The sequence below is a fragment of the Nannobrachium achirus genome (assembly GCF_963921795.1).
Source record: "Nannobrachium achirus genome assembly, chromosome: 7".
NCBI lineage: Eukaryota > Metazoa > Chordata > Actinopteri > Myctophiformes > Myctophidae > Nannobrachium > Nannobrachium achirus.
The window spans coordinates 15,510,336-15,526,264 of record NC_137816.1 but is presented as its reverse complement, the minus strand read 5'-3'; positions in this window follow the sequence as shown (position 1 = coordinate 15,526,264).

Genomic DNA, 15,929 nt, shown 5'->3' with positions numbered 1-15,929 from the left:
CTACATTCTCAAATGTAAAGATAAAAGATGTTTATTTTAGGACGCAGAGGGAAAGTTGATCCCATGCCAAAGCACCAGTGCTCGCCCAGGCGGATGCACGCCCTTTAGGGCAAGGTCGCTTCTCGCCCTTAGGGCATCTTACTGGATGAGTGCTTAAAAATGTACTAAGTGGACAGAAATCTCCTAACAAAACATTCTCAGCAGCAGAGCACATCACAAATATAGTATATTTCCTATGCAAATGAGAGACCTTTGACGAAACGAAACGAAATATCATACGAAAATGTTCTGTACAGACTGTCCCTGTGACAGTGTCACAGGTGTCTTGCATAGTAAAGGGAGCAAAGTGCAACTACAGTAGTAATTGCATTTATTCAACCACGTTTTCACAGTGGAAGTATCATGAAGGAGAACTGGCAATGTTTCCTGTCCTCTCTGCCCACCAAGAAACATGGATGTGCCCATGTATAGGCATCATACAGGCACATGTCTGGCCTACAGGAGAACTTTTACCACAGTGTCCCTATTCTGGGCATGTCATAAGAGGTGAACATTTAGCGAAAATAACTGATCTACAAGCTCATAACACGTCACGTAGATTAGCTATTTAAAAAGAAATTAAGTGATGAGGTGTAGAGGGAAAAAGGAGGGGACACAGACCCCTGTCTGTCTCTGTGTCTCCGTGTCTGTCTGTCTGTCTGTCTGTAGCCTGCAGTAACCTTTTCTGACCACACATGTTAAGGGAGGGGCGCTGTTGCACACACACACACACACACACACACACACACACACACACACACACACACACACACACACACACACACACACACACACACACACACACCACCGCTCAGTTCACACAAGTGTGATTTTTTAGGTATATTGTACATTACTTGAGTATTTCCGATTTCCAATACTTTTACTTTTACGCTACTACGTACATCTAGGCGGGGGCGTAGCCAAGGTTGGGCCTGGATAGGCCTAGGCCCACTCATTTCGTTTTTGTGCCCACCCAAAAAGAACTAAAAACTATGCGGCGTGATGTGACGATGCCAATGTAGGATAGGAAGCAATGAAAGACACCACAGTTTGATTTGACCATTACTCAGTCAATTATGAAGCGATTTCTAAATGTTCTCTATTTTAAAATAGCCGATGTACAAGCTTGCATCTGCCCACCCACCTTGTGCCAGGCTTAGCCAGTTAGTAAGTTCTGGCTACGCCCCTGCATCTAGGATCCAAATATTGTACTTTTACTCCACTAACTTTAGCTACTAGTCCCAGGGAGATTTTCTCTTTTGGGTCTCAAGCTGAAAAGGTTTGGGAACCCCTGTTCTAGGGGATTGTCATCCGCAGGGTTCAATTCAGAGCAGAAATCTATATCTATGCTCTGCTTTTGATATATGGTCATTAATCTGTATTGCCATTGGGAATATGTTTTATCCCTGCTTCTGGTCAGACTGAAATAAATACATTAATTTCCAGTTGGGAAATGTAGAATGTTATACAATCACTTGTGGCAAAATGATGTAGGTAACAGAAAGGTTTTGATGATATTAACGTTAATAAATAATGTTCTAAAATTGCGTTAGGAATATGACCCTGTGTAGCATTCATTTTTTAGCACCCCTTCCATATAGGCCAACAGTGTTGCCAAAAAGACTACTAAATGAATCTTTACAGTATGACTTTGAACACTAAACCCTGATGTCACTAAATGTATCCAAAGTTGTCAAAAAGAAAATTCAAAAATAACATTGAAACACGTGAGTATATAGATAGGCTATTTTCTTTTTTTTTTACTATTTGTCAAAGTAGGGCTTAAGTGGTTAAGAAAATGTCCTCTTTCTGTTTGTTTTTCACAAATCGAACCCTGGTCATGGGTCACCCTTTGAAGCTCCGTTTCATGTTGTGCATCTTCCATTACTCATGCAAGTCACGGTCGTCTTATACAAACTAATGAGTTGTTCCGAGTTGTCTCTAACTAGTGTGGCATCCATGCAGCACAGTATCACAAGGTCTGTTTACATGGCACATTTTCATCTGTTGAACGGATTGTAAAAAGGTTTATATGGCCCCTTTCAAACAGGATGACATTTTGTTTGGAATGGGACAGTTCTTGTCCTTGGTGATTTTCTGAAACTTTTTTCATTTGGATCAGTAGCATGCGGTTGGAAATGGAGGAATATATTACTCCATTGCACTGTGACAAGAAAGCTAAGGAGTAGCATTTACAGTAGCCTATATATAAAATCCCTTATGTACTTACTGTATATGCATTACTTCTGTCCTACGGGCTTAAGAGGCCAGAGGTCGAGTCGAGTGGTTGCATTTGGTTGTATACAGATAGATTTGTTTCTTTGTGCAAGGAAATGTGTGATAATACACAGCATGGTCTGTAAGCTCCACCGAGCCTTTAGAATACACAAATGGTCTAGCTGCTGCCCTGACTGCATGGTGGCTTGTCTGCCCTAGTTGACTGGGCAATGAATACAGCCACAGCTCTTTTCCATGCTAAGACCAGGGGGAGAAAAGAGACCAAACCATCTCACTTTATCCGCTCCAGGGAGTTGGACTAGTGCTGATCCGTGTTCTTTATATATCACTACATGAAGAAACCCTGCAGGACTCATTATATCTCACTCTGTCTGTCTCGGTTACAACTTCAAGAAAGAAAGGCTATTCTTTCTTGGCCTATGGGGCCAGACCAGACGGAGGATGTCCATAGGATTAAATTATGCCCAAAGTGATCACCCAGTCAATTTTCCAAAAGAAAGAGAGATTTTAGTTGAAATGCTGTTTAAAGGTGATACACCATGCATTTAAAAAGTATTTATGTCATATATTGTTTATGTCCCAAAAACGTTTTTCAAAAGGTTTGAGGCTAAATTACCACTCCTGAATAGAGAGCCTCTCATTTTTTAATGGCTCTCAGAGCATTTTCAGCTGCAGTACCACCTTTGGCCTGAACTGCGCCACCCCCCCCCCCAAATCTTTTAGAAAAAATTTTTTTTTTGAAAAAAAAAAAAAAAACGTTTTGGAAAAAAAAAAATCTTTTGGAAAAAAAAAAAAAAAATCTCCAAAAACGGCCGTTTATGACGTCACAAACGGCAGCAAATCTGGACAGCCTGTTTTGAGAACCCGTGGGATGCTTTTAACCTCCACCTTCCCAAAACCAGAGAAAGACACAACGGTCTGAAATGGGACTTTATGAGGATAGAAGGTGCTAGTGGGACCCCAAAAAAAGGTTTTAAAATAGGAAAAGTGAATTTTCATGGTGTATCACCTTTAATGTTCAGTGTACGCAGGTAAATTGTGTCCGTCCACACATTATGTTGTTATTCTTCATATAACCACTAGCACTCAACTGTAGGTGGTTTTGCGACTATCACATTTTCTGCAGGGCCCTTTGATCAACTATCTAATGTTTAGAAAATGTTCTTCACATCTTTAGTTATAATTAAGGCTGGGAATTTAACTGATTAATTGCGATTAATTAATTACAGAAAATGAACGCGATTAAAAAAATTAACGCATTTTAATCGCACTTAGTTTTTGCACCACAGAACCTTCAGTTTCGGGCATACCGATCATAGCGATGCACCAACCAAGAAGAGACAACAAACGCAAAGGGAGAAGTAGCCGATCAGAGCGATTTGCTTGGCCCAGTGGATGCGAAATTTAGATTTAAAAAACTCACTCATTGATTTACTCGTACAACAAAATGTGTTTTACTTGAAAAAAAAGTGCTTCTCAGGTCAAATATCGATGTGCGATTAAAATGCGATTAATTGCAATTAATTAATCACAGAGCCTGTAATTAATTAGATTAAAAATTTTAATCGCATCCCAGCCCTAGTTATAATATTACGATTTTTGATGTCTCCATGTCTTTGCTATCTTCGCAATTAACTGACAATTTGAATTTTCTTGATCCATTTGGCAATTAAAGTACACACTGTGTGTGCTACTAGTGTACAATAACTATATGCCAGAAATGTTAGGTTCCTTGTAAACACAAACAGGTTTTGGCATATATACAGGACTTTGTATCACATGTTACATGAAGTACCTTCTGCTGTTAGCTATTCTGCTGTTATAGTTTCGAACAGTGTCTAGAAGTGTGATGCTCGTGTTTGCAATATGCATTGACTGAACATGCAAATACAGTACCACAATACTCAACGGTATAAGATGACGTGTTTGTTGGCTGATATCATCATTTAATACGGCGTTCCAGTTTATCATACAATTTGAGGGAGAGGGAGAGAGGGAGGGAGAAAGGGACTGAGAGGGGAGGGAGAGTTGGAGGGAAGGAGAAAGAGGAAGAGAGCCAGTGCTGAGTACCATAACCTGAACACACTGAGATTGACACATTGTGAATTGATTTTCTGCGCAATTACACCAGCAACACCAGTTATCGTGTATTGAGCTTACTGCTTATATTTACATAAACCAGCAAATAAATAGAATATACAATAAATGTAGGCATAATAGTAATCATGTAGCCATAGTCAATGGCAGGATGGTGATTAATATATCACTAGGTCTAAGGGCTGCATCAACTTAAAATGAACAGTGTACCTCTTGTAATGGTCTACTGTTCATGACTTCTGCTTGGCAGTTAAAACAATTTGCTACTGCATACTGCAGGGTTCCCCAATAGGCGGCCCGCGGGCATTTTGCGGCCCGCGGGGGGCTACTGTCCGGCCCACACCAACCCCAGTAATAATGGTGGTATAAGAGCAGCAACAACACTAGTATATCGTCGGTGTCGGGTGGAAATCTCGTATCTCCAAATTTGTACGCTCTTTTCCAATCATACATGGCCGTCGCACAAAAGTAGTGAAAACAGCAGATCTACAAGCACACAACGCCTCGCACCGGCTGTTTTCACTAGTTGAAATCATTTTTAAAATGATAAATTCAAAATGAACGGTTTTGGACATACACGATTTTCACCCGACAACAACGAAAACTGTCGCTGGAGTAGTGGGAACGCTGCCGTCGCCCCCCGCAATGTTGTGGCCCGCGGCTTGGTACCCTAGACATAATTCGGCCCGTGGGGAAAACTAATTGGGGAACCCTGGCATACTGAATTGTAGCATGCCGTGTATGAGCATGCATGAAAGTGCCCCCAATACTTTACTAATAGTGTGGACATGACTAGCATGCAGTATAGATTTGATATTCCATGCTGCTGGGCTGGCTAGTACTGAGCCCATAACTCACAGCGACCTGCATCATAGTTATCAGTCACAATTGGCCCATAATGGAGCAATGGTTCCATGCTTGGCTAATCATGCTATATGTTCCCTGGGCACCAAGCTAGAAGACGATAATGCCTCACAGTGGCCCAGGCCCTGAAATATTTACCCATGAACACCTCCCCAGGCAGCCAACACAGAAACTAGCCATTCATCATAGTTCTAAAGCTGTTCCAGTAAGGATGAGAGGGGTGGGAAGAGAGGGCAGGGATGGTCATCATGGGAAGATGTGGTACAGAGAGTGACAATGTATGGAATCCTCAGTTAGGAAGTACAGCTATGGGAAAGCAAAAAACACACACAAAAAAAAGCAAGTAAATGCGTAATAACAATAGGATTTTCTGGATTTTCTAGATAATAATTATGGCCTCACCCTATTTAAAAACCTTGCATTGTCCTCGTTGGTTTGTTATAGCATCTGTCACTAGATCTGCAACTTACTTTAATGAAAAGAGACATTTCTGTCATGTATCCTACGGTATGTGCTCATTTCCGTATGTTGTCTTCTGTATCATAAGCTTGTTCTCCAAAGCTTGGGTCATTTCCTCCTCTCAATATTTTCTCCTCCTCTCCTGTGTGTCAGATATAATGTGATGCGTGTATGTATGCGGGCTATATGTGTGATTAATGGAACACGCTGGGCCTCCAGGGACCCTGTTCTAGTCAGCACTCAGCCCATTTCAAAGACACTTCAAATCATTTGGCTTTTAACACCCCTTTTCTCTCCTTACACAGCAGACAATTCTCAACACTGCAGCAGATCTTCACCATAACATTGGTGGAGACAAGAGCACAGGAGCCATAAGCTTTCTTGGAAAAATCATTTTAGTAGACCTGGCCTTGTTCTGTATGTCCCTGTACCTGTTTCTGCCAACTGTTAATAAAGTATTCAATCAATCAATCAATCAACAGGATGGAGAGAAATAAAGTTGTTTTAGCGCTTGCATTCCTGTTTTCGGCATGTTTGCCAAAATGTTTTAAATAATTTATTAACTATAGCCGTTCTACAGGCTGCAACGCAATGTGAGCTTGTCATTTGGCAATTTTAGCTATTTGCTATTAAGAAGAACTATGTAGGACTAAGTGGTCAAGAAAATGTCCCCCTCTCAGTTTTTCCTGATACACATGGCAGAATAAACCATGCTTCAAATACTATAAGATATTTAAACTTGGTTCCCACACAGTGTCATGATATGCTTTCTGTCAGTTTCTCTACATTATCTCTCTGAATATTACTAAGGTGAGCTCAAGAGTGAAGCTTTCCCTCCTCCACACCCTCGCTGAAGATGATCTCACTCAAGGATGAAAACACACCTCATGAGCCCGTTTCCATGGTAATGATAGGTTGATGTTTGTTTACTGTACCTTTCTTTAGCTACAAATATTGGAAGTTGCTGTGTTGATGAGTGGCATTGACTTTTAATCAACCAGATGTCAAAACATGTATTGTGTTTTTACAAAGGCCCAATACCTTTTTCTTGGTGGCCTATGTAAGCTTTGCTCTCAGAGGGAGCTATGAGCTGTCATTCACAGTACTGCTTGGAATAATAGCTAGAGGCAACTTATTTGTGTAAGTGTGGCACTGAATGCAATTTGATGAAATATCAATTCCCTCTTTCCTCAAGAGGGCTTTACAATAATTGAGGTTTGGCTTGCAAGATCTGGTTTGGCTTGCAAGACTTGATGTCATGGCGATTATTACAAGAAGGAAAAACTCAACGGAATTGGTCTGATAAATGCTAAACAAATGTCCATGTCATTTTCTAAATGAACTTAATAATCCATGGTACTGTGCCTCTTATGCACTGGTGAGGGGTTTTTGAATCATCCTGAAGGTCATAATGACCTGATAAATGCTAAACAAATGTCCATGTCATTTTCTAAATGAACTTAATAATCCATGGTACTGTGCCTCTTATGCACTGGTGAGGGGTTTTTGAATCATCCTGAAGGTCATAATGACCTGATAAATGCTAAACAAATGTCCATGTCATTTTCTAAATGAACTTAATAATCCATGGTACTGTGCCTCTTATGCACTGGTGAGGGGTTTTTGAATCATCCTGAAGGTCATAATGACCGGCTTGTCATTCATTCTCCTGCGCAGTGGTGCCGCAGGAAAACAGTTCTTACATGCCCCTCCTGATCAGCAAGGAATCAGTGAGGAGGATGGACCGCTTAAGGGGTGCACCTCACAGAGGACCCGACTTGGACAATTCAGAGAGACTGTGGCAAAGAAGGCGAGACAATGACTGCACCACCTCATTTCAAGCTCTCACTGAGAGCCTCGTATTCCACTACCAGCCTGATGGGTGATGCCATCACCGCATACTGTATATGTATAGTATATGGTATGGATCGCTGCTCCAAGAATCTGTGATTTCTGTGAGATGGTGCGGTTGGCCGAGCACATCACAAGGACATCCCTCCCGTCTCGGGATGTATATGGCAATAGGTGCTTGGGTAGGGCAAAGAGGATAATGAAGGATAAACAGCCCCCCTGTAACGGACTGTCCATGATGATGTGGCTGGTAAGTCCTAGGGGTGTCTCAGGCTTAGGAATAGCTTTTTCCCTGCGGCTGTCAGAGTCCTGAACACATGTAGACATGGAAATACAAAGAAATACAAAAATACTCACTTACTTTGCACAAATGTAAATAGTTAATTGTACTTGATTTATTTCAGTTCCTGCATTAAATTCAAATTCAACTGGAACAGGACAGACACAATTTGCAATGCTTATTACACGGCTACTTATGAATTATAATTTCTCTATTAAAGCGGCAATCTGGAATTTAGATTAATAAATACAATTGTTGCGACTGTTAGGTCTCAGTAATTATGAGACCTCCTCCAGCTGTCCGTCTGTACCTCATGCTACACACACACACACACACACACACACACACACACACACACACACACACACACACACACACACACACACACACACACACACACACACACACACACACACACACACACGAACACACACACACACACACACACACACACACACACACACACACACACACACACACCAACCAACCACGTGACCATTTGGTTCCATACCCTTGTGTAGTAATACAGAGCGGGGATCGCATCCCCGTACGCATCGCCACTGTATAATAGTGTATAGTGTATAGTCATCCGCTCACATTACCGCTGTGCAACGCCTCTTTTCTTTTGATGTGCACAATTTCATTTTATAGAGGTACAGTATCTAAAGAGCATAGAGGTACAAAACTCGTTGTACCGGCTGTCACTAATTGACTGTCTCACACCGACCGCCCATATGTCCAGTCAGAAACTTACTCTGTGCTTTTTGAGCGGTGGTCACACCGTCTCCTATACGTGGCCGTGTGTGTGGGTATGCGTCCGTCCGTCCGTCCGTCCGTGTATGTAGCCTGCAGTACCTTTATTGACCACACATGTTAAGGGAGGGGCACTGTTCGTTCAGGCCAGGCCAGGCGCACACACACACACACACACTCTCTATTGGTGAGTCACACACACACACACACACACACACACACACACACACACACACACACACACACACACACACACACACAGATGGATGGATGACTCACTCACTCGGGTGGATGGATGGATGGATGGATGGATGGATGGATGGATGGATGGATGGATGGATGTGGATGGATGGATGGATGCATGGATGGATGGATGGATGGATGGATGGATGGATGAATGGATGTCTCTCTCTCTCTCTCTCTCTCTCTCTCTCTCTCTCTCTCTCACGCAGGCAAGCACCCCCCCCCCCATATTATTATAATTTTATATATTTTTTAAATCTTTATTATTACTATTATTATTATTATTATATGTTTTGCTGTTGCGCAGCCTCCACGACCACCGCTCAGTTCACACGGGTGTGATTTTTAGATACCACACTACAAATATAGTGGAAGAAATATGTAACAAAAATAGACGAATGTGTTCACTTCCGGCAGAAAGCGTGAACATTTGCACCTAGGGGTATTTTTGTGCGCCAAATTCAAAAATTGACGGTCCCAAGCACTTTTCCCATGGGATCTGGTGGCTCTAATTCACTTACCATACTAGGGAAAAAAGACCCCCCAAAAAATCTTCTTTAAATAGCATGTGAGGGGTCTATCTAGGGGGTTTTCATGATTCTGAATCCATTGCAAGCATTTGTTTTGCACGAAAAACATTCCTTGGGCAAGAAATGGACCCTACACAACTGTGAAAAGTGATGACTCATCACTAAACCATAGTTCTGTGGGGTCCATTTCTTGCCCAAGGAATGTTTTTGTGCAAAACAAATGCTTGGAATGGATTCAGAATCATGAAAACCCCCTATATAGACCCCTCACATGCTACTTAAAGAAGATTTTTGGGGGGTATTTTTTTCCTAACCCTAACCCTATGGTAAGTGAATTAGAGAAAAGTGAATTTGAGAAAAGTGCTTGGGACCGTCAATTTTTGAATTCAGCGCACAAAAATACCCCTAGGTGCAAATTTTCACGCTTTCTGCCGGAAGTGAACACCTTTTTCACATATTTCTCCCACTAATACAGCAGTCTGTGCAAATGAAAAAAACAAGAAATCAGAAAACACCATGCAATGTGTTTTCTTGTATTCTCCTGAACCGATTATTTCGGCAAAGGTCGCAATAATTCAACAATAGTATTTACCTGGCTGTCACTGACTTCAATGCATTCCATCAAACCTTTGGCTCCAGTTTGGTTCGCAGAGCAGTTACGGTATCTGAATCTTTCTTTACCTATAGCCTCGTCTCCTATCAAGAGATAACAGACCACAGAATGATTTGACTGACCAATGTGTTCCACTCTTACACACATGCACATGATGTATATAAACCTAAAACATTAATGGGTTTGAGATGAGTATAACAATTTGTACTGGCATATAAATCAACAATTGTCATTGTAATGATTTCCTATAACCAAAGGTAAATATACAGTTTTTTCATACTTTACTGTGTGCAGGATGTAACAATTCTCTTTGTGCTCAGTGTTTCTTTCAGGGTGATAGAGGTGCAAATCAGAGCAGATTAACCGTAGTATAAGTTTTCTTGTGAAGAGATGGAGGGAAAGATACTGGATGACTTGTCAATTCATCCGGTAACTCTTTCATTTTATCGCTGTTAGACAAATCAATATACGTCTAAGTGTCTGCTCTCAAATCAAACTGCCCCACAGGTTTGTGTTTGTGCGCATGGGTGTGTGTAGATAGAAGAACAAAAGCGACTTTCTTAGTCCAAAGAAAACTGCACAAAGCAATATGTCTCTCACTTTTGTCTGACTTGACCTCATTATGTCTAGACGTTTTTCTTTTTGTCTATGAGGTCTTTTAGTGAGTGTTGAATATGGGCTTGAGTGGCAATAAAGTGGGATGCCTGTAGATGACTGTGCCTCCAGGCATGACATTCGAGAAGTGTCTTCAGCCGGCACATAGCAAAAGGTCAGCAGCAAGTGGAGTGCTGAGCTCTAGGAAAGGTCAGAGCCTCTTTGAAATGGCTGGTAAAACAAAATGGTGTCCCTCATAAACAATTAGGGATTATGCATCGGGACTGCATCAGGATCTTCGACTTGTAATGGCACTAGGCTTAAAACTGGTTTTATGAAATAACATGATAAATGTTGCTGAGTTTGATGCGTTGAGTGTTTATTTAACTGCAGAATTTACTGCCAGTTGGGTAAACTTTTTCGGGCCGTCTTTCAGCGGGTAAGGGAAGCTACCCACGTTGCCCAGTGCTGACGCTCCCGCTGGAGGAAACTTCGTGGGAGCCAATCAAACTTGAGAAAACCTGATGTGAAACAGCGGGACAATATTAATTGGCTCTATATGCATGCAACTATTCTGCGTTTGGCTCTGGGCTGCAGCTCCACTTCTGGTTCTCGTCTCGAGCAATGATAGTGAATGTACAGTCATCATATTGTAGTAAATAAAACGATGTCATTATTTGATTTGATTATTTGATATCATCTTTTATATATTTGATTAATTTGATATCATCTTTTATATATTTTATTAATGTCAGTGTGTCAACGTTTACGTTTTGCCATCAAAACGTCTAAAATCTCTAATGTATAGCAACGTTTGCTACTGTTGCAACAGGAAATTTGTTATCAGGACAGCCAACAGTTAAATTAAATTAGATTAAAACTGTTTTCAGAACCAGAGCACAATTCAACAGAAAGACAGGTAGAACCAGGGATGGAACCCAGGAACCTTCTGGTTCCTTGAGGGGTGCTCTATCTCCTGAGACAAAAGATACACATAATGATTCCAACATCGGAATATAATTCTGTAAATAAAAACTGTCTGGTAGATGAAGATAAAAAAAAACAGTTGCTTGGAGAGAGATTGTGTCTTTCGTGGATACGTGCGTGTGTGCATCCACTTTGTGCCATTTGTACACTTCAGAGTTATGGGATTTCATGTGCATGGGACATTTTGTATTCAGAACGACACATTTTGCCAAAAGGCAGCATCTAGCATCTAGGCCCTATGGCCATATGTCAGTAACGGTCACTGTTGGTATGCCAGTGGATGTCAGAGAATGTCAAGGACCTGATGGTACATATTACAGGGATGTTAATGTGACATTTACTCAATACCAAACAGCAGTGGTGGAAGACATTTTTTTTTTAGTAAAAGTGACAATGCTACAATATAAAAAAAGAATACTACTTACTTACTGTACAAAAAATAGCTCAAAACGTGTTGCATTGCAATTTGTTGTGAGCTTGTAGATCTGCTATTTTCAAATAGTATAAAATAGGATTTAATTGGTTAATGTATGTTTTGTACCTAATATTAGCTCCATAGAGCGGGAGTATACATGATTATTAGCTGTATTTAACACACATCTCACACTCATGCACAGTCTCTCATTCTCTTCAACAGTGACTGACAGTGACAATTTTAAGTGAGTTCTAGTTTGCAGTGGCACACCTACTGTATAGTGTTTTAACCTCATTCCTGGCAGTCCAACAATGATTGGTCAACGCATATTCAATTCAATTCAACCTTTATTTATTCTCCAAAAGACATTACCCTCATTTGCAGTGCCATTGAGTTATCTCACAGTACATATTGAAGTTGAAATTGGATGACACTAGATTTTAAAACTGAGGATTTTAGTAAGAGAACTCACATTTTCACAGCCCTTCTGAGTTCGAAAGGTAAAACGCAGAAAACATGCATTTTGACCATGGGACCGTTACATATTACTGTAGTGTATTTATTGGCTATTCATGGGTTGCATAACTTTAACAGCCACGTTGAGGACCAACACAGGTGTTTCAATTTGTCTTCTATGCCAATCAGAACAACTGTGTTGGTCCTCAACATGGCCGGTGTAGGACTACAAATGCAACCCATGAATTACAAGGCTAATCAAACTGAATTATATCGGTCCAATACAAGCACTGAGTAAACAATGTAATGATTATTTTTCAGTTTTATTTTAAAGGTCCTGTAAGTGATTTTCTTTTGTTAAATTAAGTGTTAAATAGCTCTATATTCTGATAGTAATCATGTCAGACGTCAGTCATATCAATATTTGGGAACATATTTTATCCACATTTTACAACCAACCGCAACTCGAATCAAACTTGCAAATGAATTCCGTCCTGTGCAAATTCCGTCCTGCGCGACCTCACCCTTTAGGGCAACTTCGAGGGCGAGGGCGCTTTTCGCCCTTAGGAGTCTTACTGTTTGTCTCCACCAGCCGAATGGGAGAGAGTATGTTTTCGCCCCTGTCCGTGCGTCCGTGCGTGCGTGCGTGCGTGCGTGCATGCGTGCGTGCATGCGTCCGTGCATGCGTGCGTCCATCCAGTTTGTTACCAGCTAATCTCCGGCGTCATTGGCCCGGTCGCTGCTAAAATGAGCAACACACTCCCTGAATGCCAATTCAGAACCTCTGCCCCACATTTTTCAAATTACCCTGTTCTAGCGCCACCATGAGGCCGATGTTTGCTAAACACATTTCTGTACACTACTCTTAGAGATTTTGTCCACAAATCCTACAAATCGGTAGACAGTATCTCTACAGTCATGTGATCAACATGGATCTGTCCGATTTTCCATATTCCATCCTGATTGGCTACAATTGACTTCAAAAGTTTGCAGGATTGCTCCCTTTTGAACAAAATGCCTCGAATCATGAACACAGCGTGCAATCTTGGTGAAATTGGGCGTGCACGTTCCCACTAGGCCGAGGAAGAAATGCCACTTCAAATTTCTCAAACCAGCCTCATGGTGGCGCTATAACAGGTCAATTTGTGTTTTTACCTTTAACTCCACCGATAAGTGGGAAACTTTGTATGCGCACTCCCTAGAGGCTAAGGATAAACCTTTGCCCTGCATTTTTCAAATTTGCCTTTATAGCGCCACCAGGAGGACAACTTATGTAAAACACATTCTTTGCTTTATCAGATTTTCTCAAAAAATCATGCAAATCAGTACACAGTATCCCTATAGTCATGTGATCAAGTCCGATCCGTCTGACATTTTGTTTTTTTTATTCGAGTCGTGACCCATAAAAATCAGGTCCATGACCCACAGGGAAACAGTGTGATAACCTTTTAACAATTTTGTTTTAACCAAAGAAATATCACTTACACGTTAACCTATTCTTATTTTCTATCAATTTAACTCTTCAATAACAATCTTTATTTGTATTCAAATGTCATGTTGTGTTCTTTTGCACTTTTGTCTCAATACTCTTAATGTGTAAAGCACTTTGAATTTCCTTGTTTTGAAATGTGCAATAAAAAATACACTTTTCTTGCCTTGCCTGATAGGGCTGCTTGTGCTTAGTAAGCACATTACACCCATGAAAGGAATCTCAACATTGAATCTCCTCTCATTTAAACAATCTCCTTTTTTAGACTTAATATTTATAAGAAGTACTACTGACGCACTTGCAGTGACATATGACACGCACGCACGCACGCACGCACGCACGCATGCACGTGTGCGCGCGCGCACGCACGCACGCACGCACGTGTGCTCGCACGCACGCACGCACGCACGCACGCACGCACACACACACACACACACACACACACACACACACACACACACACGCACATAGCCTCAGCCTACCAGTCAGCAGTATGGCTATGTCTCTGTATTGATTCCTGTCTTAATACTGTCGTATTCTATCTAGGAGAGTGCAGTGAGATAGCTTATAATAGCGGCTTCAGGTCTAAGCACAGCCTTATCAGTGTCTGTTGTTCACATAAGTCCAGCTCTGCTCGACATGTGGAGAGTTGCACTGTCTTGGGAATAAATACTGAGGTCCATTATATCTGAGTGGGAAACAAAACGAGTTTTCATCAGAATAATAGAGAATGTTTGTTGAAACTTGTTGTTTTGTGTGTGTGTGTGTGTGTGTGTGTGTGTGTGTGTGTGTGTGTGTGTGTGTGTGTGTGTGTGTGTGTGTGTGTGTGTGTGTGTGTGTGTGTGTGTGTGTGTGTGTGTGTGTGTGTTTTTTTACTCCCTCCTGACTTGAATTCTTGTTGTCCTATCGTCTTCTTTGTCTTGTCCTATGTTTTTCTATTTTCTCTTCTCCAGACTGCTCCCCAGACCAGTGTAATAACTGGATGGGGGCGCACTACAGATCCCGAACCCATGAACCTATGTTTGATTGACCACTTAAACCCTGTTCATTGACTGGAGTCAGCCAGGGCCGGGTCTATATTAGGCCCCCTACTTTTGTCTGTCTACTCTACACCAAATGTCTATCTGAATAGCTTATCTACAAGCTCACAACCTGTTGAGTTGCAACGCCTTGTGTTGTGAGCTGGTAGATATGCTATTTTGGCTGGATGTTCGACCCAGAATAGGGACCATAGGGTTCATGTGCTTTCTTTGTTCAATCTTATCCATACCTTCAATTGCCAACTTTGACTGTAGAAGTAGTCGCATCACTGACAGAAGCTTAATAGCTTCTGATGGAGTAGGCTCTATTATTTTCTCAAAGCCATTTGGATACGGCCTCATTCCCTCTTGAGAGGTGAAGGCAGGACCCAATGAGTGATGCTTCAGCAGGCCCTGGCACCTGGCTAGACACGTCACCTCCTGGCTGACTGTAATCACTTCTGATGGGCCCCGTACGCTAGCCAGCCTCCCAAAGGCATACATTTCACTCAGGCTTTTAAGATGGACATCAAAACGCATTACCTGAAAATCGCTAAAAGAGGGTCTGAGTGCATGAAGACACTGTGGAAATAAAGACATTTCAACTGTGCTGACTCTGGGAACGTGAACAGCCCATGTAGTAGGGGTGGGCAATATAATCGATATGGCAATACATCGCAATAGTTTATTTGCCAATACTGTATCGATACTTCAGGCCGTAGTATCGCGATACTTTGAGGAAAATAAAATATGTTCCCATGCTTATAGGAACCAATGGTAGAAGTCCGGTCCTGACACTCCGCTGCCTCTAGATGTCGCTGTACTATAGTAGCTACTAAAGCTGATATATCCAATATCGCAATAGAAGATGTGATACTTGCATGGCGAGATTCTTGCCAATATCCACCCCTACCATAGTGGCAAAAACTAGGACCTATTATATCTTTGTATATCTACAGTACAGGGCTATTGATGCAAGACAAGGTCAGAAACTTAAAGCTT